The sequence below is a fragment of the Schistocerca americana genome, chromosome X, assembly GCF_021461395.2.
Source record: "Schistocerca americana isolate TAMUIC-IGC-003095 chromosome X, iqSchAmer2.1, whole genome shotgun sequence".
NCBI lineage: Eukaryota > Metazoa > Arthropoda > Insecta > Orthoptera > Acrididae > Schistocerca > Schistocerca americana.
The window spans coordinates 250,978,039-251,005,532 of NC_060130.1; the positions used below are offsets into that span (position 1 = coordinate 250,978,039).

Genomic DNA, 27,494 nt, shown 5'->3' on the forward strand with positions numbered 1-27,494 from the left:
AGTATACATTAGAATTACTGAAGAACTACATTTGAAATTGTCTTCATTGATGATGAGAAATGGTCCAACTTTAATGAGGAGCTGTACACAAATGGGTGGTCCAATAAATTCTCTTTTGGTTTCATCGAATGCAGAATTTATCTCTCCATATCTTTTTTATGAACGACATTATTGATAGGTGGGTTAGATCCAACGATGTTACCAAAAAATTGAGGTTAAAACGAAAATTTTTCATGAACATGTAAAATTGGTTCATTTTTGCAGAGCACTAGTATGGAAACGGGCGGTCCAAAAATATGCGGATGGTCTCATTCAATGCAGAATTTCATGCCTTACAATTTTTAATTCCACTATGTTTACGACATTGTGAGTCATTTACGAGATATAATCACAAAACCGAAAAAATGCCCCTTTTTCGGGTAGATATTTGCCCCCCACCACTTTTCCACAACTCCGCCGATGGGGAAAACCTAGCATAGTCATACTGGGACACAAACGAAGCCATTAAAACAATAAAACCTTTTATAGCAATTATTTCCGATTTGAATGCTAATTCTACTGGACAAATAGTCGCAGTAAATTACAGAAAGTTTACGTGACTAGTTTCGATGAAGCTCAGTCACCATTATAAAATGTAACAAGCGTGAAATAAGTCTGCTATTAATTATGAGAGCAAAATATAAGTTGCATCTAACCACAACACCTTTGTTGTAGGAAATAACACTGAGAAATTATCATATTACATTAATTCTCGTTATGCAGTAATAGCAAAGAAGCAGCATCATTGCAATTAATCGCTGCGAAGCCTTTATCTGTAGAGAACATTAAAATTCTAACGTCGTACATGTTGGATTACGATCAGCGCTGTACAACTACATCCATAACGAACACGACAACTGAAAATCTTGTGTTGTTACTCTTACCAATTCTCCTGTTATTCTGAAACATACGTCGCTCAAGTATGAGGTGAAACCGCTAACTGCTAGCACACTGGAGTCGCATTCGGGAGGACGACGGTTCAATCCCGCGTCCGGCCATCCTAATTTAGGCTTTCCGTGATTTCCCTAAATCGCTCCTGGCAAATGCCGGAATGGTTCCTTTGAAAAGGCACGGCCGACTTCCTTCCCCGTCCTTCCCTATTCCGATGAGACCGATGACCTCGCTGTCTGGTCTCCTCTCCCAAAAACAACAACAACAACAAACCGCTAACTGAAGTATCAGAATGCACCTTGATGAAGTTAATGAAATACTGATACTTCAATTACCGGGTCCACGTCATACTTGAGCGATGTGTGTTTCATAATAACAGCAGAATTGAAGCTTCCTGGCTGATTAAAACTGTGTGCCCGACCGAGACTCGAACTAGGGATCTGTGCCTTTCGCGGGCAAGTGGTCTACCATCTGAGCTACCGAAGCCCGGTCCTCACAGCTTTACTTCTGCCAGGATCTCGTCTCCTACCTTCCAAACTTTACAGAAGCTCTCCTGCGGGGCCGCCGCTGGTGGCCGAGCGATTCTAGGCGCTTCAGTCTGGAACAGCGAGACCGCTACGGTCGCAGGTTCGAATCCTGCCTCGGGCATGGATGTGTGTGGTGTCCTTAGGTTCGTTAGGTTTAATTAGTTCTACGTTCTTGGGCACTGATGACCTCAGCTGTTAAGTCCCATAGTGCTCAGAGCTATTTGAACCATTTTTTTCTCCTGCGGGCACACAGTTTTAATCTGCCACGAAGTTTCATATCAGCGCACACCCCGCTGCAGAGTGAAAATCTCATTCTGGGAACAGCAGAATTGTTAAGATTAATGAGACAAGATTTTCACTTGCCAGGTTCTTTTTGCAGGTAGTTGGACAACGCCGATTCTAATACAACATATACGACGTCAAAATTTTAATGTTCTGTGTACATAAAAGCTTCACAGCGATCAATTGCAATGATGTTGCTTCTTTGTCATTACTACATAACAAGGTTTAATTTAATATGATAATTTCACAGTATTGTTTCCTGTGACAAAGGTATTGTGGTCAGATGTTAATTATATTTCAGGTTCTCATAATTAATAACAGACTTATTTCATGCTTGTTACATTTGGTAATGGTGACTGAGCTATACCGAAATTAGTCATGTAAACTGTGTAATTTATTGCGACTACGGCTTGACTAATTTACTGCAGTGTAACTAACTTGAAAAAAAAATTCTATCATTTGGACTCCAACAGAAAATGTAAAAACTGAGCATTTGAAAACATTTCTTATTCATATTTTCCACGTTATTAGCAAGTAGCATCAGCCAATACGTTACTATCGACTATAAAGTTTATTTCAGCCTATTCTTATACAAACTGTTTAATGGCTATAGTGGTTTAGACTACTGTCATCAGCAGTGGTTTGACACAGGCACATTCCAACAGAAATTTATAGGTTATTGATATAGCCATTAAGCAATTCATATGAGTATTGAATGAAAAACTTTGTAGTAAAGAACAGTTCCTACGCCTGGTAAGCTCGAAGTCGAAAAATAAACTATTCCCTTCAGTGGGTCCCAGTTACAGTGTTATGGCAGAAAAAAGTAATCATGAATGAAATAAAATCAAAGCTAACCTATAACAACTGCACTATTAATGTTATTTTCGTTTATGTCAGTTTTACTGTTTATCTACCCTCCGGTTCTATTTTTATATTGGAAGGTAACTTGTTTGGACTATTTAAATGATTGAGAATGTTGACAAAATTTATTTTACCAAACAATACATAAATTATACTAGACAAGTTATAGATTGAATTCCCTAAACAACTAACAGATGATTAAACACTCCAGTGGATGGCGCCTGGTTGGCAAAGACAGTCTAACTAGGTGATCAATGAGTCAAGTACTATGGCCCTAAAAATGTGGATAACGCAAGCTGAATTGATCTGATGCTGAGCAGACTTTGACTGACCAAATCTACTGAAGTTTCTCTACATAGGTGTAGCTGCGAGCAAGTGGCGATTGAGATCTGTACGCCCTGACAATACTGGAGCGGCAGTACGTTACCCTGTTTACTTCATGCAGCGACATGTCTTGCAGCTGGCGAGATGTGTGCGGCGGAGGTGAGACGTGGAGGCGGCACCTGTGAATCGATCTCAGCCACGAAAGAAATGCAAAAATCTCAAGTTGTAGCGATCAGGCTGCCGGATCGCAATTTACTCTCAACCAGAGCCCTGAAATCACAGTAGATTTCAGTGTGTGACACACCCGTTCGCTGGGCGTACCAAGGACCAATTTGGCTCGGTTATACGACAGAGCGCACAAGGATACCAAACGTCAGGGCTGGTAAACCAAAAACGAATAAGTGTGCTCTTGGCAAACAATTAGTCTGAGTCGTTTGAAGTCACATTCTCTTTACCGTCAGAATTTCACCACAAGCTCCCCAGTCTAAACTACTCGCAAGTGAAGTTAGTGTCAGGACAGGTCCCCAGTACCAACCACACTTGCCAGAGCTTCGACCAGACCAAAATCCCGCACCCGAATGCTTCCCACCTATCCAGAAAAAAAATTCCGTTTTCCCGCAAAGTGCACGAATGACACTGCCTTAACACCACCTTGAGCCATTCACAAGGCTCTAGAGGCGCTAAATCTCCCCTCCCACACGACAGCACAAACCCATGTCGAACCAGGCAAGAGTTAAGAAACCTGCCTCTCTGAAAAGGAAACCACCAATTACTGGCTTTTAAGTTTTCGCCGAGGGGGAAAAGACGATTTTCTCCGATGCTGTATCTCTTCTCAAGGCATGAGGTGTAATAAAGATTCCATTTCTAAATGTTTCTCAGATGCCGGAGTTTTCTAATACAACAGGGGCGGCTGAGGGAAGTGATTCACTGGCCTTCTTGCCCTATCGGTGAACATGAAAGCATGTGAATTTTTATTACACATGGCTCTGCACACAATGCCCGATTTACGCCTCCACTGTGTAAACACGTTCCTTTAGACCGTCGCCTCTGCCCAGGCTTCTGCTGGCGGCCGGTATCGCGGCAGTGTTCTCCTGGAACCCCATCCTGATGAGGGTCTGCCCTGTATGGCTGTGGACCAGTCCGGCAAGATTTGCAAAGGGATGGGCTCGCCGCCAATTGCTTTCAAGTCTCAACAAGCCGTTTCTATGAGTTACGAATCGTAAAAATACCTCATGCTTTTAGTGCCTTACCAGGCTCCATCCACATCTGCACAGCCCGTTAACTTTCTGGAGTCTCGCCCAAGGAGTGTCAGGTTGTAATAAAATCTTTAATAATTTTCCGTATGCGAAAAACGGGTGAGAGAGTAACTTGTCCTCTCTCAATAGGATGTAATCTGACTCCAAAATAAAATGTTAGTGAAAATGTCTGTGACATGCAATATTTATTCTTGTGTACAGAATTCCATACTTTTTACGTTCAAAAAATGCCATGACCTGTCTTCTACATCTGAAAAAGTGTCCTCTGGAGCAAGCAAGAATTTTGCCTGCAGTGTGGTGGTGAGTCCTAGTTGCATACGTCGCCACTTTCTCGTTGATTTGTTGGAAAATCATTAAACGAAACAAGAGACAAACAACCATTCTTTAAAGTTGTAGAATATTATTTCCAATTTATCGGGACCCATTGTTGATACACAAAACTAGTACCAATTGCACAACATTGATCATATTCGACACTTTGTTGAACAAAACTTGTTCTATTATTTTACTTGTGTCTTTGTTGCGCTCTTGATATTCTGTACCAAATAATTTTATGAACATTTTGCACGCACTGCCTCGTCATTCGTCATTGTGCGCTTCACTGCTGCTGCCCAACTCGGACTCTGGCTTCCCTTCCACAGGGTGCATCCACCTGCGCTCCACGCTGTGATCGCGTGAACAACAACAAAACACCAGTCGTTTCCATAATCGTGAGCGGAGTGCAGTACTCTTCTGGAGAATTCATTTTCTTTGCAGTACTTTTATAACCAAATTGCTACATCATAACCGGCACTGACAGGGAAACATCACCAACTGGACCTCATATCTTTTTTTAAAAAAGCTCTGTTGCTATGTATCAGGTACGCACCCGTCGATCCCGTGCAAATATTTGGGCCATAAGTCTGAAGGTATGCAGTTACGATCTTCTGCATGTACAACTTTCACGCGCACTGGTTGGTTGTCACTCTCTATGCTAGAGCTGTTGATAAAATGTCGGTACAGTAACGGGCGATATATTCTTCACCGATGTACTGATATATCGATATCGAAATGGCAGTATCTAATGCCAATATTTTTATTTTATATTATATTTTTTCGCAATTTTCTATAAATATTTGAAACTGTTATTTTGAAATTATAGCAGAACAATTTTACTTTCATTGTGTGAAGGAGTCTTACTAGTTTTTGAGCTTCCATCACGTCCAGTCTTTATCTTTGAATGTGCGGAGCAAGTATAGACGGCACAAAGAAGATGTCCGATTGCTCTGAGGGGTGGCGGAGTGAATGGAATAACAAAATATCCGATATGAAGAAATAGCACACCAGTTGCGCTAAAGAACAATTTTTAACGCAACTAGTGCGCTATTTCTGCACATCGACATTCTTCAAAAACAGTTGCTGAAACTTATGAACAAAAATCTAAATGACAGGATTAGTCTTTGCAGTGGGCGGAGACGTGTGAGGGGAAATGCTGACATAATCGGCGCTCGGCGCTACCAGCAGAAACTCAACGTTTAACTTCACCAAGCAGTTTTGACACTACAAATGCTAGGTGGCTGGCTGGCGTTTATAGAAATGACAAAGACAGGGAAGTCGACATTAAGTGTTCCAGACAAGTCCGATATGTGACGAAACTGAACGACGGACCCGTCGGACACCTTTTATTGTACCACTAACCTTCAGTTGGTTGGTTCGTTGGTTAAAAGAGGGGGAGAAGGGACTAAACTGCGAGGTCATCGGTCCCTTATTCCCGGTAAAATAATTACACAATGAAAAGAAGAAAAGAAAGGAATACAGCACAACAACACGAAAATGGAAGAACCAGAAGAACGACAGGACAACCAACACTACCATGGACAAAACGGGAAAAGAAAACCACAGAGAGAAACAAGAAACAGGTAGTAGGGGTAAGAAGAAGAGAGTAGATGGCCGTGGCTGGCTGACCACGAGAATAAAAAGAAAAAGCCGGCCACTCTGTGACACACTGCACAACACAAAGGGACAAAGGACATGCACTAAAACTTATATAGCATGATAAAACCCACCGTCATGTATAAAACGTAAAACTAAATTAGCTGATGAGGTGTTGTCAACTAAAATTAATGACAACGAGTCCAGTAACTGAAGAGTCCGTCGCAGGGCAGCCAAAGGAGGACAGCTCACCAACATATGGCCCACTGTTAGCTGGGCGTCACACTGACACTGAAGTGGGGCATCACGGCGGCCGGCCGGAGTGGCCGAGCAGCTCTAGGCGCTACAGTCTGGAGCCGAGCGACCGCTACGGTCGCAGGTTAGAATCCTGCCTCGGGCATGGATGTGTGTGATGTCCTTAGGTTAGTTAGGTTTAATTAGTTCTAACAAGGGAACCTCCCCATCGCACCCCCTTCAGATTTAGTTATACGTTGGCACAGTGGATAGGCCTTGAAACACTGAACACAGATCACTCGAGAAAACAGGAAGAAGTTGTATGGAACTATGAAAAAAATAAGCAAAATATACAAACTGACTAGTCCATCTGCAAGATAGGCAACATAATGGATAGTGTAAGTTCAGGTTCGTCGTGGGCCCGTGGTTAGCGTGTGCACCTGGAGAATAAAAGGTTCTTGGTTCAAGTCTTCCCTCGAGCGAAAATTTTACTTTCTTTATTTTCGCAAAGTTATGATCTGTCCGTTCGTTCATTGACGTCTCTGTCCACTATAATAAGTTTAGTGTCTGTGTTTTGCGACCGCACCGCAAAACTGTGCGATCAGTAGACGAAAGGACGTGACTCTCCGATGGGAACCGAAAACATTTGATCGCAAGGTCATAGGTCAACCGATTCCTCCACAGGAAAACACGTCTAATATATTCTATACGACACTGGTGACGGCATGTGCGTCACATGACAGGAATAGGTTGTCGACCCACCTAACTTGTACACTTGGCGAATGGGTAAAAAGATTCTTCTACCTTGCCCGATTTAGGTGTTCTTGTGGTTGTGATAATCAGTCCCAAAAAAAGTGATGAAAACATAAGAGTTTGTCACATAAACTGCAACAAATGAATGCAACAGTTTCACAGTCGCTTAGTTTTCCCTGTGTTCTGTCAAAACATGTTTTTAACGTTTTCAAATTTTTCCGTGTGTAGACCGTCAAATCCTGTATATGTTCAAGCAAATCTGAACATGTGCTGGAATTTTGGAGATCGAAGTTGATTTTGTGTGAGTGCCTGAACTTTGATAATTGTCTGAAAATAAAAAAATTAAAATTTTCACTCTAGGCAAGACTTGAACCAAGGTCCTCTCGTTCCACAGCTGCTCACGCTAACCACGAGACCACGGCGCTCCTGAGCACACAGTCTCCTTAATGCTGCATATCTTACACATGGGCTACTCAGTTTGTATATTATGCCTATTTTTTCCTAGTTCCTCACAACTTCTTCCTGTTTTCTCCATTGATCTGTGTTCAGTTTTTCAGGGCCTATCCACTGTGCCAACTTATAACTAAATCTGAGGGGGGTGCGATGGGGAGGTTCCCTTGTAAGTTCTAGGGGACTGATGAACTCAGAAGTTAAGTCGCATAGTGCTCAGAGCCATTTGAGCCAACCATCACGGCGCGGGAGGTAGCCATGTGTCACCCAAGCGTGGCCAATGCAGAGCCTGCAGAGAACCACAGAGTCCCTGCGAGAGGCTCGCATGGAGGACGGCCACACATTCGTAGTCTCCTTAAAGGCACATAGTTTGTAGTGTGTACTGAGGTTATGCCATTTCGTCTCCCAAAGCTGCAAAACCTTGCTGTGTAGTACTGAATGCAGGTCAGTTGCAGAGAAGCCGATCTCCATAAGCGGTTTCCGCGTAGCCCATTTGGCCAGCCTGTCAGCAAGTTCGTTGTTACCTGGGATTCCGATGTCACCTGGGGTCCAGGCAAATAGCACTGAACGACTGGACCACTCCAGGACATAGATGGACTCCTGGATGGTCGCTACGAAAGGATGACGAGCGTGGAACTGGTCGATAGCTTGTAGGCTGCTCAAGGAGTCAATACACAGAAGAAACGACTCCCCAGGGTATGAACGGATGTGTTCAAGAGCACGAGATATAGCCACCAGCTCGGCCGTAAAAATACTGCGGCCATCAGGCAAGGAATACTGTTCAATATGTCCTCCTTGGACACTTGCGAAGCCGGCGTGAGCATCAGCCATCGAGCCGTCGGTGTAAACCACTTCGTGGCCTCGGTACATGACAAGAATCGAGAGCAACTGGTAGCGGAGAGCTGCGGGGTTAACTGAGTCCTTAGGACCATGCGAAAGGTCCAGGCGAAGCAGCGGCCAGGGTGTACACCATGGAGGTGTAGGTGAATGGACCTCTAGTACAGGTGGTAAAGGCAAGGACTCCAGTTTGGAAAGAAGGGATCGGACACGAACTGCAGTTGGAAGCCCTCACCTGGGCCGCCAATGCGGGAGATGAACCGCTGTGGATGGGAAAAGGAGACGGTGGTTCAGATATGCAGGAGAACTACGAACGTGTGCAACGTAACTGGCCAGCAGTTGTGCACGCCTAACCTGCAATGGAGGGACTCCGGCCTCCACAAGGATGCTGGTCACTGGACTCGTTCCAAAAGCTCCTGTTGCCAGTCGAACGCCACAGTGGTGCACTGGGTTGAGTAAAAGCAACGCTGAGGGCGCCACCGAACCATAAACCGGACTCCCATAGTCAAGGCAGGATTGACCAGGGGCTCTGTAGAGCTGTAACAGCGTAAAGCGATCTGCACCCCAGTTGGTGTTGTTCAGGCAGCAGAGGGAATTGAAGTGCTGCCACCACTTTTACTTAAGCTGACGAAGGTGGGGAAGACAAGTCAATCGGGTGTCGAAAAGCAGTCCTAAGAATCGATATGTCTCCACTAGAGTGGATCGTCACTAAGGTAAAGTTCTGGTTCCAGATGAAAAGTACGACGCCGACAAAAGTGCATAACACATGACTTTGCGGCCGAAAACTGGGAACCGTGGGCTAGAGCCAATGACTGCGCCCTTTAGATGGCTCCCTCTAAGCGCCTCTCAGCAACACGAGTACTGGTGGAGCAGCACAAAACGCAGAAGTCGTCTGCCTACAGAGAAGGTGAGACAGACGGCCCTACAACTGCTGCTAGACCATTAATGGCCACTAAAAATAGAGAGACACTCAATACAGAGCCCTGTGGGACCCCATTCTCCTGGATATGGGGGGGGGGGGGGGGACTATGATAGGCACCAACTTGGACATGGAAAGTACGAAGCGACAGGAAATTTTGGATAAAAATCAGGAGCGGGCCTTGGAGACCCCACTCGTATAATGTGGCAATGATATAATGTTGCCTGGTGGTGTCACACGCTTTTCATAAATCAAAAAAGCTGTTCAGACGGCAGATTCGAGGGACACAAGAATATCAGTGGTAGAGCGACCCTGGCGGAAGCAGCCCTGACATGGAGCTAGTAGGCCGCCTGACTGCACGATCCAACCCAACCGCTGACACACCACACATTCCAGCAGCTTACAAAGAACCTTGGGGAGGCTGATGGGCCGATAGCTATCCACTTCAAGCGGGTTTTTACTGAGTTTGGGCACCAGAATGATGGTGCTCTCCTGCCATTGTAATCAAAAGATGCCATCGCACCAGATCCAGCTGAAGATGACGAGGAGATGTTGCTTATAGTCAGATGAGAGATGTTTAATCATCTCACTGCAGATCCGATCTGGCCCAGGAGCTGTGTTGGGGCAATGTGCTAGGGCACTAAGGAGCTCCCACTCTGTAAATGGGGCGTTATAGGATTCACTTCCAGCACTTAAAGCACCGCATTGGGGGGAGGGATATATGGCTTGATGTCGCAGTGGTAGACCATCACCTTGACCTTTTAAGGCAATGTCTCACCCTTCAAGGCCAAGATGAAGGCACTGGTGCCAACATGATTATCCCTCAGACCCCAATGAATGCGCCGCACGAAATGAACACCTTGTCACTCTAAATTGGTGCACAGGTCGTCATCAAACTGCAAAAAAGGTCCCTGTGGAATATAAACCCTGGGCCACATTTAAGCTCTTATGGAGTGTGATGGTAACAGAAACATACCCCAATTTGTCACAAGCGAGTAATGCTCATGACTGGACAGAAGATGTTGTTTTTGTCAAGACTGTCCCAGAGCGCATTTTGGACAAGCCCTCCATCTCCCCAAACTTGTCCTCCAAATGCTCCACAAAAACTGAGGCTTCATGGGCATGAAAGACTCCCCAACAGCTCTCGAACATACGAGGTACTTTGACGAATAAGCTTCACTGCCATCCTTAGCCTAGCGTGCCTCCCATGGTGTGGCCAGGGACGAGAACGATTTGGGGTCATATTTATTAGCACTGAAGTTAGACTTTGCTCGCTTAGAGACTGCTGGCGGCGGACCACCAGCAAGAAATGACGTACTACGCTTCATGGCGTGTTATCCACCACGATGCCGCCCATTCTAATCAGGCGCCCTCCCCATGCACGCAACTCAGCCTCAGCAAGGGCCACCTGGCAGGATAGCCATTGCTGGGAGTCCCGATGCCCCAGGGAGATGGGCATCTACTTCATGGCATACACGGGGAGTTAACGGCGCTGGCATCAGCAGAGCGATTCCAGTGTCGTCAGGGGGCTACAACCCAATATGGTACGTGGCGGCCTCACCACAATGGACTGGCTGCGATGCTGTATATAAGGTGCAAAGAATTCCATCGTCCTCGTCTGCGCAGAATACGACACTGGGTAGTCGGTGGAGGAAAATGCACCCAGAAAGGAGTCCTCGCTCAACAGATGGAGGATGAGCGGGACTGCAATGCCACGACGAAAAAGTTGGCTCAAGATCTCAATGCACCATGGACACGATGCACCATGTCAGGTGCCCTTCCCCAACTGAGGCGCCCTTCCCCAATTGGCTCGCTCTTCGGGAAAATTTTGAAAAATGGAGATCATACGCTACAGGGGACCATCACATAAAAGCTGAAAGGTTTGACACTCCTTTTAGTCGCCACTTACGACAGGCAGGAATACCTCGGGCCTATTCTAACCCCTGGGCCCACAGGGGGTTACCTGCAGTTACCATTGTTAGGGAAGTGATTATTGCCAAGCGTGAACGTGAATTGTTTTCCTTTCTATTCTTGCTGTAAGGGGTATAAGTAAGGCAGCCAGCTTCTTGATGTACAAACATCTAATAATAAATGGATACTTACATATATAGCTCTAAAACTGGCAGTATATTTACAATGTGCAGCCAATATTGTTTTTGGGCAACACGTCGATGTTTTTTCTGTCGATATATTGATAAATCGATACTTTTTTCGTTATATCGATGGCCGGTAATGATATTTATTCAAATACGGATACATCGGATTCCCGATGTTTTAAAAATATCAACAGGCCTACTCTCCGCCCCAGTGCAGCCAGCTAATGCCGGAGCGCGAAGTACTGTACAGTGCAGTGACAACCAGAGCCCTCTTATTTGTGCGATGTTGAAGGCGAGGGAAGAGGAGGGGGAAGGGGTCACCTGTGCCCAACGTGTTTGGGAATGTTGTTCGGGGACACATGTTATTCTACGCGATAAATTCTAAGTAATATGAGTATGTAACATGTCAGCCTCACGCACATATATAGTACATTCAATATTACTTTAACCATATTCTCGAAGTGCTCTGCAACTATGCATACGCCCCAAACCAAAATGAAGAAACTTAAGCAACTGAACAATTATTATGATATGAAGTTAATGATTTTCGGTTTACAATTCAATCATGCCTGTCACGTTGAAGCATAGCACATCTCCTGAAAATGTACGAGGGGCGTTCAGTGAGTAATGAAACACATTTTTTTCTGAAAGCAAGTTGGTTTTATTCAGGATTCCATTGCGGCACATTATTCCCTATTTCTAGAAGGAGTCAAAGTAGAATCTGTTTCGCATATCAAGTACCTAGGCAGCATGATCACGAAAGACAACACCATTAAGCAGGAAATACTCTGCAGGACACAGAAAGCATCCAATTTTTACAGTCAAATCAGAAATCTTCTCTGGGATGTTAAAATACCAAGAAAAGCAAAAGCGACTATGCACACACCTATTTTGTACCAATCCTAACATATGGTTTAGAAACATGTACCCTACTAAACAAAGACGCCAGCAGAATTCAGGCAACAGAAATGAGATTCATTAGAACTACGAATCAAACAACTAGAAAGGAGAAAATCAGGAATGAGATGAACAGAAAAGTAGCTGGTATTGAGTTTCCCAATACCAATGTCATAAAGAAACGCAGGCTTCAGTGGTATGGGCACATAATGAGAATGAACAGCCAAAGACCTGCCAAAAGGTATTTCAAACTGAGCCTCGTAGGAAGACCAGTGGAAAAACCAAGAAAACGCTGGATAGAGATTGTAAGATCAGATGTGGAGGAGACAGGAAGAAATGGGAAGCTGTTCTGGAACAGAAGATTTATGAAGACAGAAATAGATGGCGAGGACTTGTACACCACACACGGGAAACTGGAGTTGGAAAACGATGATGATGATTGCCCCACTCTTTTGGCTACAAAACCCTAGTTTTCAATGTGACGACCTTACCCCACCATAGTGGGAAAGCCTGTATGCCCGCATGGTACCACACTACTGGTCGACGTCGAAGCCAAAGCCATGCTGCATCACTAATCTCTCCATTATCCCCGTCCGAACGCATAAGGAGTCATACCTATGTGCTGCAGACCGGCACACGGGAGATCGGACAGGTTTTCGGGACCCTGTTACGATGACGACAGACGCCTCGCCCCACGAATCACCGTGCTATTGTTCACTGGCTGGTCTCTGTAGAGATTCTGCAAACGCCTATAAATACACACACAAAAAAAAGTTTTGCCTCACCCCGGTTCCCAGAACTCCTGAAGATAGACTTTGACTGTGGATATTGTATCACAGACACAGTCCCTTTGACTGTTCAGAGATGTCACTAAACCCGCCCAAAGATGTAAACAATCGTGCATGAGCAGCACCTAAGACGGGAGGGGTCGACAGCCGATCAGTTCCAGTAATTCCGCCAGGAAGGAGGTTCACGGCTCGTGTTGTCTGCAGTTCAACTATGCCTGGACCGTCAATACCGAGGTCGATCGTGTCCGCATTGTTACTTTGTGCCAGGAAGGGCTCTCAACAAGGGAAGTATCCAGACGTCTCGAAGTGAATCAAAGAGATGTTCGGACATGGAGGAGATACAGAGAGACAGGAATTGTCGATGACATGGTTCAAATGGCTCTAAGCACTATGGGACTTAACATCTGAGGTCATCAGTCCCATAGAACTTAGAACTACTTAAACCTAACTAACCTAAGAACATCACACACCTCCATCCCCGAGGCAGGATTCGAACCTGCGACCGTAGCAGTCGCGCGGTTCCGGACTGATGCGCCTAGAACCGCTCGGCCACCGCGGCCGGCTCGATGACATGCCTCGCTAAGTCCGCCCAAGGCTACTGCTGCAGTCGATGACCGCTACCTACGTATTATGGCTCGGAGGAACCTTGACAGCAAGCCCATCATGTTGAATAATACTTTTCGTGAAGCCACACGACATCATGTTACGACTCAAACTGTGCGTAATAGGCTGCATGATGCGCAACTTCACTCCCTACGTCTATGGCGAGGTCTATCTTTGCAACCACGACACCATGCAGCGTGGTACAGATGGGTTCAACAACATGACGAATAGACCGCTCAGGATTGGCATCACGTTCTCTTCACCGATGAGTGTCGCATATGCCTTCAACCAGGCAATCGTCGGAGACGTGTTTGGAGGCAACCTGGTCAGGCTGAACGCCTTAGACACACTGGCCAGCGAGTGCAGCAAGGTGGAAGTTCCCTAATGTTTTGGGGTTGCATTATGTGAGGCTGGTGGTCATGGAAGGCGCCGTAGCCGCTGCACGATACGTGAATGCCATCCTCTGACCGATAGTGTAACCATATTGGCAGCATATTTGCTAGGCATTCGTCTTCATGGACGACAATTCGCGGCCCCACCGTGCACATCTTGTGAATGACTTCCTTCAGGATACTGACTTCGCTCGACTAGAGTGGCGAGCATATTCTCCAGACACGAACCCTATCCAATACGCCTGATATAGACTGAAAAAGGGCTGTTTATGGACGACGTGACCCAACAACGACTCTGAATGATCTACACCGAATCGCCGTTGAGGAGTGGATCAATCTGGACCAACAGTGCCTCGATGAACTTGTGGACAGTATGCCACGCCGAATACAGGCATGTATCAATACAAGAGAACGTGCTACTGGGTATTAGAGATACCGGTGTGTACAGCAATCTGGACCACCACCTCTGAAGGTCTCGCTGTGTGGTGGTACAACATGCAATGTGTGGTTTTCATGAGCAATAAAAAGGCCGGAAATGATGTTTATGTTGATCTCTACTCCACTTTTCTGTACAGGTTCCGGAACTCTCGGAACCCAGGTGATACAAAACTTTTTTTGATGTGTGTATCTTCGATGCGCTGGTTTTCCGTAGAAAGAAACTCAGTGACAGCTCTCTGCTTGGAACGCACCTCCGTTGCGGACGCTGTGTTGCAAGCTACGTATAACGCCGCCACCTACCGGAACCTCGTGAAACTATAGGGGCTGCAGCGGAAATATTCCACGATATTCCGTAACAAATTCCGCATTTTATCAACCGAAATTGGCCGAGAAAAAAATGTGTTGCATTACTTATTAAACGTACCTTGTATTTCACTTTAACAATGTTAGCTTAAAAATCCACAGAAAATGGCGCAAGGCAGCGATTTTAATAATTAACTAATGCTACGCGGCTTCTTTAATGACACACTCATCTGTTTCATTCATTTACACTGCATCTGTGAATCGCAACGTAAAAATGTTCGAAGCAAAGAGATCTTTGGCGCCAGCTACAGGTTAGAAACCGCTCGCTTTGACATAATGAATAAAGCATGTTACCTCTCACTCGCTCTCCTGCACAGTGCTTCGTGCTCGAGCATTAAGCGGCTGCATGGGGGCGAAGTGAGTGACAAACAACCGGTGCGCGCGAAAGTTTAAAAGGACTACATTAAGTAGGTCATAACAACGTACTCCCAGAATTATGGCTCAAGTTTTCGCGCAAGATCGACTGCTGGGGCTGATATCTTGCAAGGGTGTTTTTTTCTCCTTAAAATATGAGGTCAAGTTGATGTGTTTCATTGTGAGCACAGAGACGAATTTAAATATTGACTTACATATCAAGAAGCCGAGATGTCTGAGCGCAAGATCTTTCGCAATGAGTCCTACGATAATAGATAGATAGTGTCCACTTTGATGATGAGAAGACATATGGGGATAATTAATGCTGATGGAGTCAATAAGAAAAAAAAAAGGTTGAAGTTCTATGGACAAAAGTTCAGGATGGAAGTAACGCGACTAACGAAACGGGATTTTTAATGTACTGTAAGTCTCTGTTAAATGGTTCAAAGACGTAAGGAAAGACAATAAGGAGAACATCTCTAACTGATCCAGTTACAGAGCACTGATCAGCAGCTTTAAGGGCTTCCAAGATGAGTAGAAGCTGAACCACGGCTTGACTGAAGAGAGAAGACTGCCGGCCAGAGAAAGAATGCAACGCTTTAAAACGGCTTCTAGAAATGCGTTATAGGTACTTGTCATGGTCTCTAATGGCCCTAAACGAAAGAAAGAAATTAGGAATTTTAATTACCTGTAGATTAATGAAACTGTGAGGTGATCTCCGAATGTCTAGTCACATTACAAGCGAAATAAGATGGCGGCGGCTAGTCGGAGTGATGTGCAATAAACAGATTGCAGTACACCTAAATGCTAAGATTTACAAGGCCGTTGGTTCCCAAGTGGTGCTGTGCGGTACTGAGTGAGGGGGAAATGACGGTGGGCACTGAAAGACAACCACTACACAGAAACACATGTTCCACTGGATATTGCGGAATTCTCTACATCATTCAAAAATGGTTCAAATGGCTCTGAGCACTATGGGGCTTAACTGCTGTGGTCATCAGTCCCCTAGAAATTAGAACTACTTAAACCCAACTAACCTAAGGACATCACACACATCCATGCCCGAGGCAGGATCCCAACCTACGACCGTAGCGGTCGCGCGGTTCCAAACTGTAGCGCCTAGAACCGCTCGGCCACTCCGGCCGGCTCTACATCATTCCCCAACGCCAGTACTGCAATGATTTTGTGTATACCTGACGATGCAAAAATGAGGAAACGCTATCTTCGCTCATGTAGATGCATAGCCGGCCGAAGTGGCCGTGCGGTTAAAGGCGCTGCAGTCTGGAACCGCAAGACCGCTACGGTCGCAGGTTCGAATCCTGCCTCTGGCATGGATGTTTGTGATGTCCTTAGGTTAGTTAGGTTTAACTAGTTCTAAGTTCTAGGGGACTAATGACCTCAGCAGTTGAGTCCCATAGTGCTCAGAGCCATTTGAACCATTTGTAGATGCATACCGAGAGTGACACCTCCTACTGTGGCCAAAACTGCGTAAAATGTGGTAACTAGTGGCACGCGACCACATAGACGACATAAGCAAAAATTGCTGGTCATCATGAACGAATATGTGAAGAAAATACAGTAGGGTGGAAAAAATTGTTCTAAGATCCAAAGACGAGGCATCTCTGGCCTAAAAAATTTCAGTAGTTCTAGAAAAGAACTGTTTCCAGTTTAATTTTAGTTGGGAAGCTTTTGAATGTAAGAGACAAGGCTGGCAGTGTCTCCTCTGCCTGATGCCACATATGAATCCAAGTAATGTCTCTCATATTTCGAACACTTGTCAGGATTTTACAAAAGGTTTTACTGTAAGCATTAACGATCCTTGATTTACTTTCCTCATATTTTCAAGAGCTTTCATTTACAGCTGGAAAAGTACATCATTCACATTTAAAAATGGGTCAACTTAACTGTCGATATGGGATGTCGGCTTCGTCCCGCAATGTACTGATAATGCGGCTTGGGGCATCATATGTGCGCAAACTGAAAGAGAACAGAACACTGACAATATTTCTTTTGTGTCTATGCAGGATAAACATTAATAAAAGTGACAAACAGCAGGGACTGACTCCTGAATGGAAATGGAGGAAAAAAGGTCTTAGGAACATGTGTCTGGAAATACATCGTTGCCGCAGTATATGGCGCTGACAAATGAAAGTTCCTCTGACCTCTTCCCGTATGTTCTTTTTTTTTTCCTTTATTGTTATTTCATACCCCTGCACCACGTGGGCAGGAGTGAGCTAGTAGCGGGACAATCCGCCGCTCTTCACCCAAGAGACTACATAAAACATCGCAGGAGAACAGTACACACATAAAATACGGGGATAAAAATGAAGTTTACAGATGATAAGGGCAAAACAATGAGCATTATACAAAAAAGGGGTGGTTTCAGGAGGTACGTTTATATAAAATCCACATATAATTAAAATGACACTCGACGAAGACGGAACACATAAATACTGGTGGCACGAAGAACACAATTAAAGACGGCGTTCACAGTAATGAGAGCCACACGGGACGACAACGCTGAACACAAACTGCACTGATGTTACATACACGGCGAGCACCAAAACACGAGAATGTAACTGGATTAAAACTGAAATGACCTGCCAACAGAGGGGAGGTCACAGAAGAGGGAGTCAGGAAAGATAGAGGGGGGAGCGGTGGAGGAGGGGGCAGGAAGGGGCAGAAGGGGGCGAGCCGGTAGCACATGAGGAAGTGCAAGGCCTGGGAAAGGAGAAGTGAGAAGGACAGAGGGGTAGGAGGGAGGAAGCAACGGAGGAGGGAGGGGAAGGGAGGGAGCCCAAGGCAAGAGGGGAGGGGGAATAAGAGGGTCAGAGTTGGAAGGAAGGATAAAATCTGGGTGAAGCACATCAGCCAGGATGGGGAAACGTTGAAGTTCCTTTGGGAGAGGAGGTGGAGGTTGTGGAGAAGGAGAGGGTGGGACACATCGGCAAAGGCGCAGCAGCAGACGTGGAGTGGAGAAGAAAGGAGGGAGTGAGAGGGATCGAGGCGGCGGTTGGTGTAAAGTATACGGATGTGTTCAACGAAAAGGAAGAGATATGGGAAGGGGATGAGGCCATAAAGGATCCTCGTGGGGGATGGGAGACAGATACAGAAAGCAAGCTGAGGTGCATGGCATTCAAGGATTTGGAGGGCTTCTTAGAATTTCAAGGGGCAAAGATCCAGGCGACACTGGCATTACAAAAGATGGGACAGATCAAGGGTTTGTAGGTATGAAGGATGGTGGAAGGATGCAATTCCCATATCTGGCCAGACAGGAGTTTCATGAGGCGGAGTCTACTGTGGGCTTTGTATTGGATGGTAAGGAGATGGGGAGTCCAGGTGAGGTAACAATCAAGGGTGAGGCCAAGTTATTTCAAGGTTGGGGTAAGTTGGATAGGGCGGTGATAGATGGTGACGTAGAATGCCATGTATTCCTTGAGTGTTGCAGGCTGTGTGAATGACACAGCATACTGTAAGCAGCAGAATGGTCCGGTATTTGTCTCGGTTCAAATGGCTCTGAGCACTATGGGACTTAATATAGGTCATCAGTCCCCTAGAACTTAGAACTACTTAAACCTAACTAACCTAAGGACATCACACACATCCATGCCCGAGGCAGGATTCGAACCTGCGACCGTAGCAGTCGCGCGGTTCCGGGCTGAAGCGCCTAGAACCGCTCGGCCGCCGCTGCCGGCATTCTTGTCGGGAACAATCCAAGATCCAAGATGGTGTTTGTATACGGCCAAGCAGATGGAAATGGCCGAGAAGCAGCACAGGTATGCTAAAACAAGTTCCCTCACAGACACCAACCATATCACAGAACATTTCAAGCCATTTTTGAGCGTTTGTGTGTTCATCAGTCCTTTCAGACAGACAAACGTACAGGAAGGTGGCAGACTGTGTGTACACCAGATTTGGAGGATTGGGTTCTATAGGATATTGGGACGAACCCTAGTACAAGATCCAAGCAAGTGGCCTACCAACATGGTGTAAGCCAAAGCACGATTATGTGTATAAGCTACTCTCTCTATTATCTGCAACGAGCGCAAGGATTGTCAGCAGCAGATTGCCCTCTAAGGTAAGGATTTTGTCGAGGGCTTTTGCAACTGACTATCACAATTATGGGATTTCTGTGATCAGTCCTTTTTACTGACGAAGCAACCTTTACCAGAAGTGGCGTCATCAATCCGCGTAATCACCGTCTGTGGGCTACAGACACGGTACATAGAGGAACTTTCTTTCGTCAGCACCATCTACAGCGGCATTTCCGGATACAGGTTCATACGACCTTTTTGTCTCCATTTCCAGTCAGGAATCCGTCCGTGCAGCTTGTCAGTCCTGTTAATGTTCATCTTTAAGTTGTAGCGGCACAGTAATCTCTAGCGTAGCCTGAGATCTTTTGGAAGTTGGCAGTTTGCTTGTGCATTGGCGAAGCGGTGTTGAACACTTAGGTTACAAAAAAAAAAAAAAAAAAAAAAAAAAAAAAAAAAAAAAAAAAACATCTTGATAGAGAAAAATGTTGCGAGCGTTACCTACAAAAAAATTACTAGCCTCTTAATGTAATGTCATTTGTCGAACACCTTCTTTTGATATCCCAAAACATTAATGAATCATTAGTGACAATCATGTTGAAAGGTTTTTTTTTTCCTTTTTTTTGCGGGTGTCTTTCATTTCCATGCGCGGAATGGGGCAGAGGTTTTGAGTTTCCGCTTGCGTCACGTTCAGCGACTATTATGCTTCTTTTGTTAAGTAAGCGTAAATTATCAAATATGGCCAATAAAGCTATTGTAAATCTTTCGCGCAACGGATAACCACGACGTAAGCAAGCTTGTAGCAGAAGGTGACGTTACAGAGATGCTCTTAAGGCTTACTTATTTTAGTATTTTTTCACGGCACACATATCACTTCATCTTGGATTGATGTTCTTCGTATAGGCATAACAGATTACACGGACATCGAAATTATGTAGTATAAAGGGAATATCTAAAGAAAGGGAGAGGTACACAGTCCACAAATCGTGGCAATTTATTCTACACAAACATGGTACAAAAAGGGAGGACAAAAGGCACGTAAAATCACGTTATTAAAATCCTTCTCGTGTGATTTACTTAAATGTGGGTCTGTTAACATGCATCACATTAGGATATAGGAAAGGCGTTATTTCGTCCGCCTGGGACAGCATGATGAGGACTAAGACTATTCATAAATACAAATAAAACAGTTTCTGCGTCAGTCACTTGTTTATTTTGCAACTACCCATTTCGTTGGTTCACACCATCATCTTCGAGTGGAGAGCCTTTAATTTACACAGCTGGTCTTGGTGAAGAGTACAGATGTCGCTTCGCAGTAGCAGACCAAGGGCAATATAAATTACACTCCTGGAAATTGAAATAAGAACACCGTGAATTCATTGTCCCAGGAAGGGGAAACTTTATTGACACATTCCTGGGGTCAGATACATCACATGATCACACTGACAGAACCACAGGCACATAGACACAGGCAACAGAGCATGCACAATGTCGGCACTAGTACAGTGTATATCATCCTTTCGCAGCAATGCAGGCTGCTATTCTCCCATGGAGACGATCATAGAGGTGCTGGATGTAGTCCTGTGGAACGGCTTGCCATGCCATTTCCACCTGGCGCCTCAGTTGGACCAGCGTTCGTGCTGGACGTGCAGACCGCGTGAGACGACGCTTCATCCAGTCCCAAACATGCTCAATGGGGGACAGATCCGGAGGACTTGCTGGCCAGGGTAGTTGACTTACACCTTCTAGAGCACGTTGGGTGGCACGGGATACATGCGGACGTGCATTGTCCTGTTGGAACAGCAAGTTCCCTTGCCGGTCTAGGAATGGTAGAACGATGGGTTCGATGACGGTTTGGATGTACCGTTCACTATTCAGTGTCCTCTCGACGATCACCAGTGGTGTACGGCCAGTGTAGGAGATCGCTCCCCACACCATGATGCCAGGTGTTGGCCCTGTGTGCCTCGGTCGTATGCAGTCCTGATTGTGGCGCTCACCTGCACGGCGCCGAACACGCATACGACCATCATTGGCACCAAGGCAGAAGCGACTCTCATCGCTGAAGACGACACGTCTCCATTCGTCCCTCCATTCACGCCTGTCGCGACACCACTGGAGGCGGGCTGCACGATGTTGGCGCGTTAGCGGAAGACGGCCTAACGGTGTGCGGGACCGTAGCCCAGCTTCATGGAGATGGTCCTCGCCGATACCCCAGGAGCAACAGTGTCCCTAATTTGCTGGGAAGTGGCGGTGCGGTCCCCTACGGCACTGCGTAGGATCCTACGGTCTTGGCGTGCATCCGTGCGTCGCTGCGGTCCGGTCCCAGGTCGACGGGCACGTGCACCTTCCGCCGACCACTGGCGACAACATCGATGTACTGTGGAGACCTCACGCCCCATGTGTTGAGCAATTCGGCGGTACGTCCACCCGGCCTCCCGCATGCCCACTATACGCCCTCGCTCAAAGTCCGTCAACTGCACATACGGTTCACGTCCACGCTGTCGCGGCATGCTACCAGTTTTAAAGACTGCGATGGAGCTCCGTATGCCACGGCAAACTGGCTGACACTGACGGCGGCGGTGCACAAATGCTGCGCAGCTAGCGCCATTCGACGGCCAACACCGCGGTTCCTGGTGTGTCCGCTGTGCCGTGCGTGTTATCATTGCTTGTACAGCCCTCTCGCAGTGTCCGGAGCAAGTATGGTGGGTCTGACACACCGGTGTCAATGTGTTCTTTTTTCCATTTCCAGGAGTGTATTTTGCGTCCTTTGCTAGTGATAAAAATTGTTGTTTTAGAAGACGTACTTTTGAGCGTGAAAATATGAATTTCTGGTGGTGAATTGTATTTATTAATCATGCAAACAGAGTTGACACTCGGTGATCTGACTTATGGGAGGTGGTTGATTCGTTACAAATCGAATGCATTCGACTGTCAGTGACAGCTTTCCCACGCTGCCAGCCTAACCGAGCTCGCTAGCAGAAAGCAAACGGCGTTTAGAGCGTCGTCTGTTTGTTTGTGGTTGCAGGCGTGACAGAATTAGCGATAGTATCAATGTTATACGTATTCTTGACTATATATGACGGTAGTATCTGTTCCCGAAAGAACAGTTACCGTGGATGACCATGCAGCTTTGCTGGAAATGAAATGATAATTAAATGGACACCCTAGCTGCAAGCAGGCGTTGATACACTTCATTGGGGACATGTTGAAAATGTGTGCCCCGACCGGGACTCGAACCCGGGATCTCCCGCTTACATGGCAGACGCTCTATCCATCTGAGCCACCGCGGGCACAGAGGATAGTGCGTCTGCAGGGACTTATCCCTTGCACGCTCCCCGTGTAAGCAGGAGATCCCGGGTTCGAGTCCCGGTCGGGGCACACATTTTCAACATGTCCTCAATGAAATGTATCAACGCCTGCTTGCAGCTAGGGTGTCCATTTAATTATCATTTCATTTCTAGCAAAGCTGCATGGTCATCCACGGTAACTGTTCTTTCGGGAACAGATACTACCGTCATATATAGTCAAAAAGATGGGTTCCCGGCCTTTGACCTTCTTGTGCGAACGCACACGCTATACCCGAACTCGTACGGGACTTGGTAGATTAATCTGCCACGAGTAATGAGTATGATGGGCAAACATCTATTAGGCGCACTACGAATGTAGTGTTGTGGACATGTTGGGAATGTGGATGTCACGGGGAGCGTGCAAGGGATAAGTCCCTGCAGACGCACTATCCTCTGTGCCCGCGGTGGCTCAGATGGATAGAGCGTCTGCCATGTAAGCAGGAGATCCCGGGTTCGAGTCCCGGTCGGAGCACACATTTTCAACATGTCCCCAATGAAGTGTATCAACGCCTGCTTGCAGCTAGGGTGTCCATTTAATTATCATTTCATTTATACGTATTCCTTCAGTATTATGCATAATAATTATGGCCGAAGAAGTCTTAACTTACTGACATATTGTGCTTATTAACATATCCACTGCTACAATTTGCGTAATGCAGTAGTTCCGATATCTCTGTATGAAAGTTATTTAGGCAGATATGATAAATGGAACAGAAGTTTACTAGTGATTTTTACTTATATTCTTCACATATACACAATATACAATGTGAAAATGAAACAAAAAGAAGAAACACACAATACGAAATCTGTATAAAGCCATTCAAGTTCAGACACTCCACTAACATCGCCAGCTTTATCTGAACTGGATTCTGACAATTCACTGGAGTCACCTATGCCAACGACAAAACTGATATTACCAATGACAGCTTCCATTATACCACCGTTCGTCCAGTACTCCCACTCCAATAGTTCCACCTTACGACAGTAGCCTGCCCAGTCATCTCCAGTGACTGACGTAAGCGAATCGTCCTCGAGTGTAAGGAGATATTCTGCAGACATGTCTCCAGTGACATTTTGTTCCCTGAACATTCTTTTTACATTCGCTCACGAAAGTTCGACTGCGCTTAGGTTACAGTTATAGGATGGCAAGCCTATCGCTCTGTGACCTTTGCTTGTGGCCAACGTGTCGACAGCACAGCGTTTATCGGCAAGATTTAGTAACCGACAGCACTCTTTTTTTTCTTAGCCATTCTAGCATTTCCGCCTTTGAATCGTAGTATGTGGGAGGTTTGTCCACCTGCCTACAAGTGATAGGGCGCGTTGTCCAACACAATAACTGAGTTAGGGTGAATGTCTGGTAATACCGTTTCTTCAAACCACTTTTCAAAGTTATTAAAGTTCATCTGCCCGCGGTAATCTCCTTGGCTGGTATTGGCAAAGAACTTGAGCTCATCTGCCCTCACAAGACCTTTCTTAGAACCAACAGATGCTACTACTAATCTCTTGCAGTCTCTTTCCCAAGCTGTCACACCAACCACGTCTTCGCTTTGCCATCATTTGACGCAAGTAGGATTGTTATCGAGCCAAGATAGAATATTTCGCTTCCTGCCTCCCTAACCGTTTTGATCTCTACAAGAAAACGAGATCTGTAGATGTAGGGAACATGCAGCAGTCCTCAGCGATTAGGAGACCTAGGTCAGTTGCAAAGTCTAACAGGAAGAAGAAGGTTCTGCTGCTAGGTAGTTCTCACGGTAGAGGTGTGGGCCAGCAGTTGCAGGAAGTGTTTGGGAGTACCAGGTCACCAGCACTGTGAAGCCTATTGCATGGTTGGCTCAAGTGACTGACAGCATAGGGGAGTTATGTAGGAATTTTACGAAGGGGGATCAGGTAGTGATGGTGGGTGGAGCAGGAAACAGTCTTGATAGGGACAGGGAATATGATGTAGGTGGTGACCTAGTAAAGACAGCTACTCAAACTGGTGGCACTTATGTTCATTTCGTGCAACTGTTTCAATTTCATGACCGGCCTCACCTTAATGCGGCTGTTAGGCGCGTTAACATGGGGCTGGGGAGGGTGCTGATGGCAGAGGGCATGGGTCACATCTCAGTGGTGCCAGTTGGGTCTATCAGTAGATCGGGATTCACTACTCATGGCCTGCACCTCAATAGATATGGGGAGGGGAGGCTGGCAAAGCTTATAGGTAACAGTGCAGTGGGTGGTGATGGGATAACTCATGGAAAAATTCCTGTAGTAGTTGGTGCTAGAGCTGCACCTTTTTTAGACTGAAGTCAGTTGATAGGTATACCTGCGTAAAGGAAGTCGCTGTAACTAAGGGCTCACCTTCTGAGGATGTAATGTTTCCAAGTACAGAAGGAATTAGCATACTTCATTTAAATATAAAGAGGTATTAGAGATAAAGTTAGTGAACTGCTTATAGAGGTTGACTCTGAAATTATTGGCACATCAGAGCATCACTCAAATAAATTGACAATTGAGAGGCTTCCTTTACAAGGATTCAGATTAGCTGGCTGTTTTTCAAGGAGTTCCTTGCAGGGTGGGGGAGTGGCTATGTACGTAAAAAACAGTATTCCATTTGAGTCCATAGACATATCACGACACTGCACTGAAGAGATATTTGAATGTTGTGCAGGGGCAGTTGAATTTAGTGAAACTGAATTTGTAATTGTTGTTGTTATAACGTCCCCTAACACCGACTTCAGAGCATTTCTGCTCGAGCTAGAGAGGGTTCTTGATTCACTTTGTAGGAGGTACCAGGAATTAGTTATATGTGGTGACTTCAATATTAATTTTGTATATGATGGTGCAAGAAAAAGGATGTTGCTAGATCTCATAAATTCATATGATCTGATGCAGACTGTGTTTTTTCCGACTAGGGTGCAGGGGAACAGTAGCACAGCCATAGACAATATTTTTATTCATTCTTCATTACTAAATTGACATCCTGTCAGTAAAAGGGTGAATGGCCTTTCAGACCACGATGCACAAATTTTAACACTAAAAGTCTTTAGTACTCAAACAAATGTCATATTTAATTACAAACTATGTAGGAAAGTTAATACAGCAGCAATAGAGAGTTTTTTAAACCTTGTCAAGGAACAAGAGTAGCAGGATGTTTATAGTGCCGATTACATAAATGATAAATATAATGCTTTCCTTAACAAATTTCCATGCTCTTTGAGTTTCTTTCCATTAGAACGTTCTAAATGGGGTACTAGCAATAATAGGCAGCCCGGGTGGTTGACTAGTGGGATAAGGATATCTTGTAGAGCAAAGTGGGAATTATATGAAAATTTTAGAAGTAGTCACACTCAAGCTACAGTAGCCTACTACAAACAGTATTGTAAGGTGCTTAAAATTGTTATCAGGAAGGCAAATAGTATGTGGTATGCAAATAGAACAGCTAATTCACAGGATAAAATTAAAACCATATGGTCAGTTTTGAAGTACGTGTCTGGTCAGCAGCTCAAGGTCGACGATATAAAATTAGTTTGCAGTGAAAATATTTCTTTTGCTGATAAATCAGATATATGTACAGTATTTAACAATCATTTTCTGAGCATTGCTGGTGAGTTAAATAAAAAGTTAGTTTCTACAGGGAATCATATAACTTTCTTGGCAAATGCCTTTCCGAGATGATGTCTGAAATACTCCTCTGTGATACAGACAAGAGGGAGACTGGGCAATAATTAAATCACTGAAGACTAAGGACTCCCATGGTTATGATGGAGTGACTAACAGAAAATTAAAGTAGTGTGCTGCACATGTTAGCCCTGTATTTAGCCGTATTTGTAATTTTTCCTTTAGGAATTGTCAGTTTCCTGAACGATTAAAGTACTCAGTAGTAAAGCCGCTTTATAAAAAGGGAGAAAGGGATAATGTAGATAATTTTGGACCTGTTTCTATGCCATCAGTGTTTGCAAAAGTTATTGAAAAGTCTGTGTATGGAAGGATAATTGATCATTTTATATCACGCAATTTCTATCAAATGTACAGTTCGGCTTTAGAAGTCGTTTAACAAAATGCTATATTCAGTTTTCTCTGTGAGGTACTGGATGGGTTAAACAAAAGGTTTCGAACGCTTGGCATATTTTTTGATTTAACTTAGGCATTTGATTCTGTTGATCATAAAATATTGCTCCAGAAGTTGGACCATTACGGAATACGGAGAGTAGCTCACAATTGGTTCACCTCTTACTTTAACAACACATAGCAAAAGGTCATTATTCACAATGTTGAGAATGGCTGTGATGTGGGGTCTGAGTGGGGTACGGTCGAAGGGGGGTGACCCAGGGATCAGTGTTAGGGCCACTCCTGTTCCTTATTTATATAAATGATATGCCCTCTAGTATTATGGGCAACTCTAAAATGTTTACGTTTGCTGATGACACTAGCTTGGTAGTAAAGGATGTTATGTGCAACATTGGCTCGGTTTCAAATAGTGCAGTACATGAGCTAAGTTCATGGCTTGCAGAAAATAAATCAACGCTAAATCAGAGTAAGACTCAGTTTTTACAGTTTCTAACACACAATTCAACAAAACTTGACGTTTTAATTTCACAGAATGGGCATATGATTAGTGAAACTGAACAGTTCAAATTTCCAGGTGTTCACATACATAGTAAGCTGTAGTGGAAAGTGTGGTGTGACTGCCAGACACCACACTTGCTAGGCGGTAGCCTTTAAATCGGCCGCGGTCCGTTAGTATACGTCGGACCCGCGTGTCGCCACTATCAGTGATTGCAGACCGAGCGCCGCCACACGGCAGGTCTAGAGAGATTTCCTAGCACTCAGCCCAGTTGTACAGCCGACTTTGCTAGCGATGGTTCACTGACAAAATACGCTCTCATTTGCCGAGACGATAGTTAGCATAGCCTTCAGCT

General features: G+C 45.2%; 2 non-coding genes across 2 annotated transcripts; one reads left to right on the top strand and one right to left on the bottom strand.

Annotated features, from left to right (window-relative positions):
- Positions 1-22,462: 22,462 nt before the first annotated feature.
- On the bottom strand, positions 22,463-22,537 carry Trnat-ugu. The gene has a single exon. It is a non-coding gene; the product is annotated as a tRNA-Thr (tRNA).
- Positions 22,538-22,990: 453 nt separating this feature from the next.
- Trnat-ugu lies at positions 22,991-23,065 on the top strand. Its single transcript has one exon. It is a non-coding gene; the product is annotated as a tRNA-Thr (tRNA).
- Positions 23,066-27,494: the final 4,429 nt, after the last annotated feature.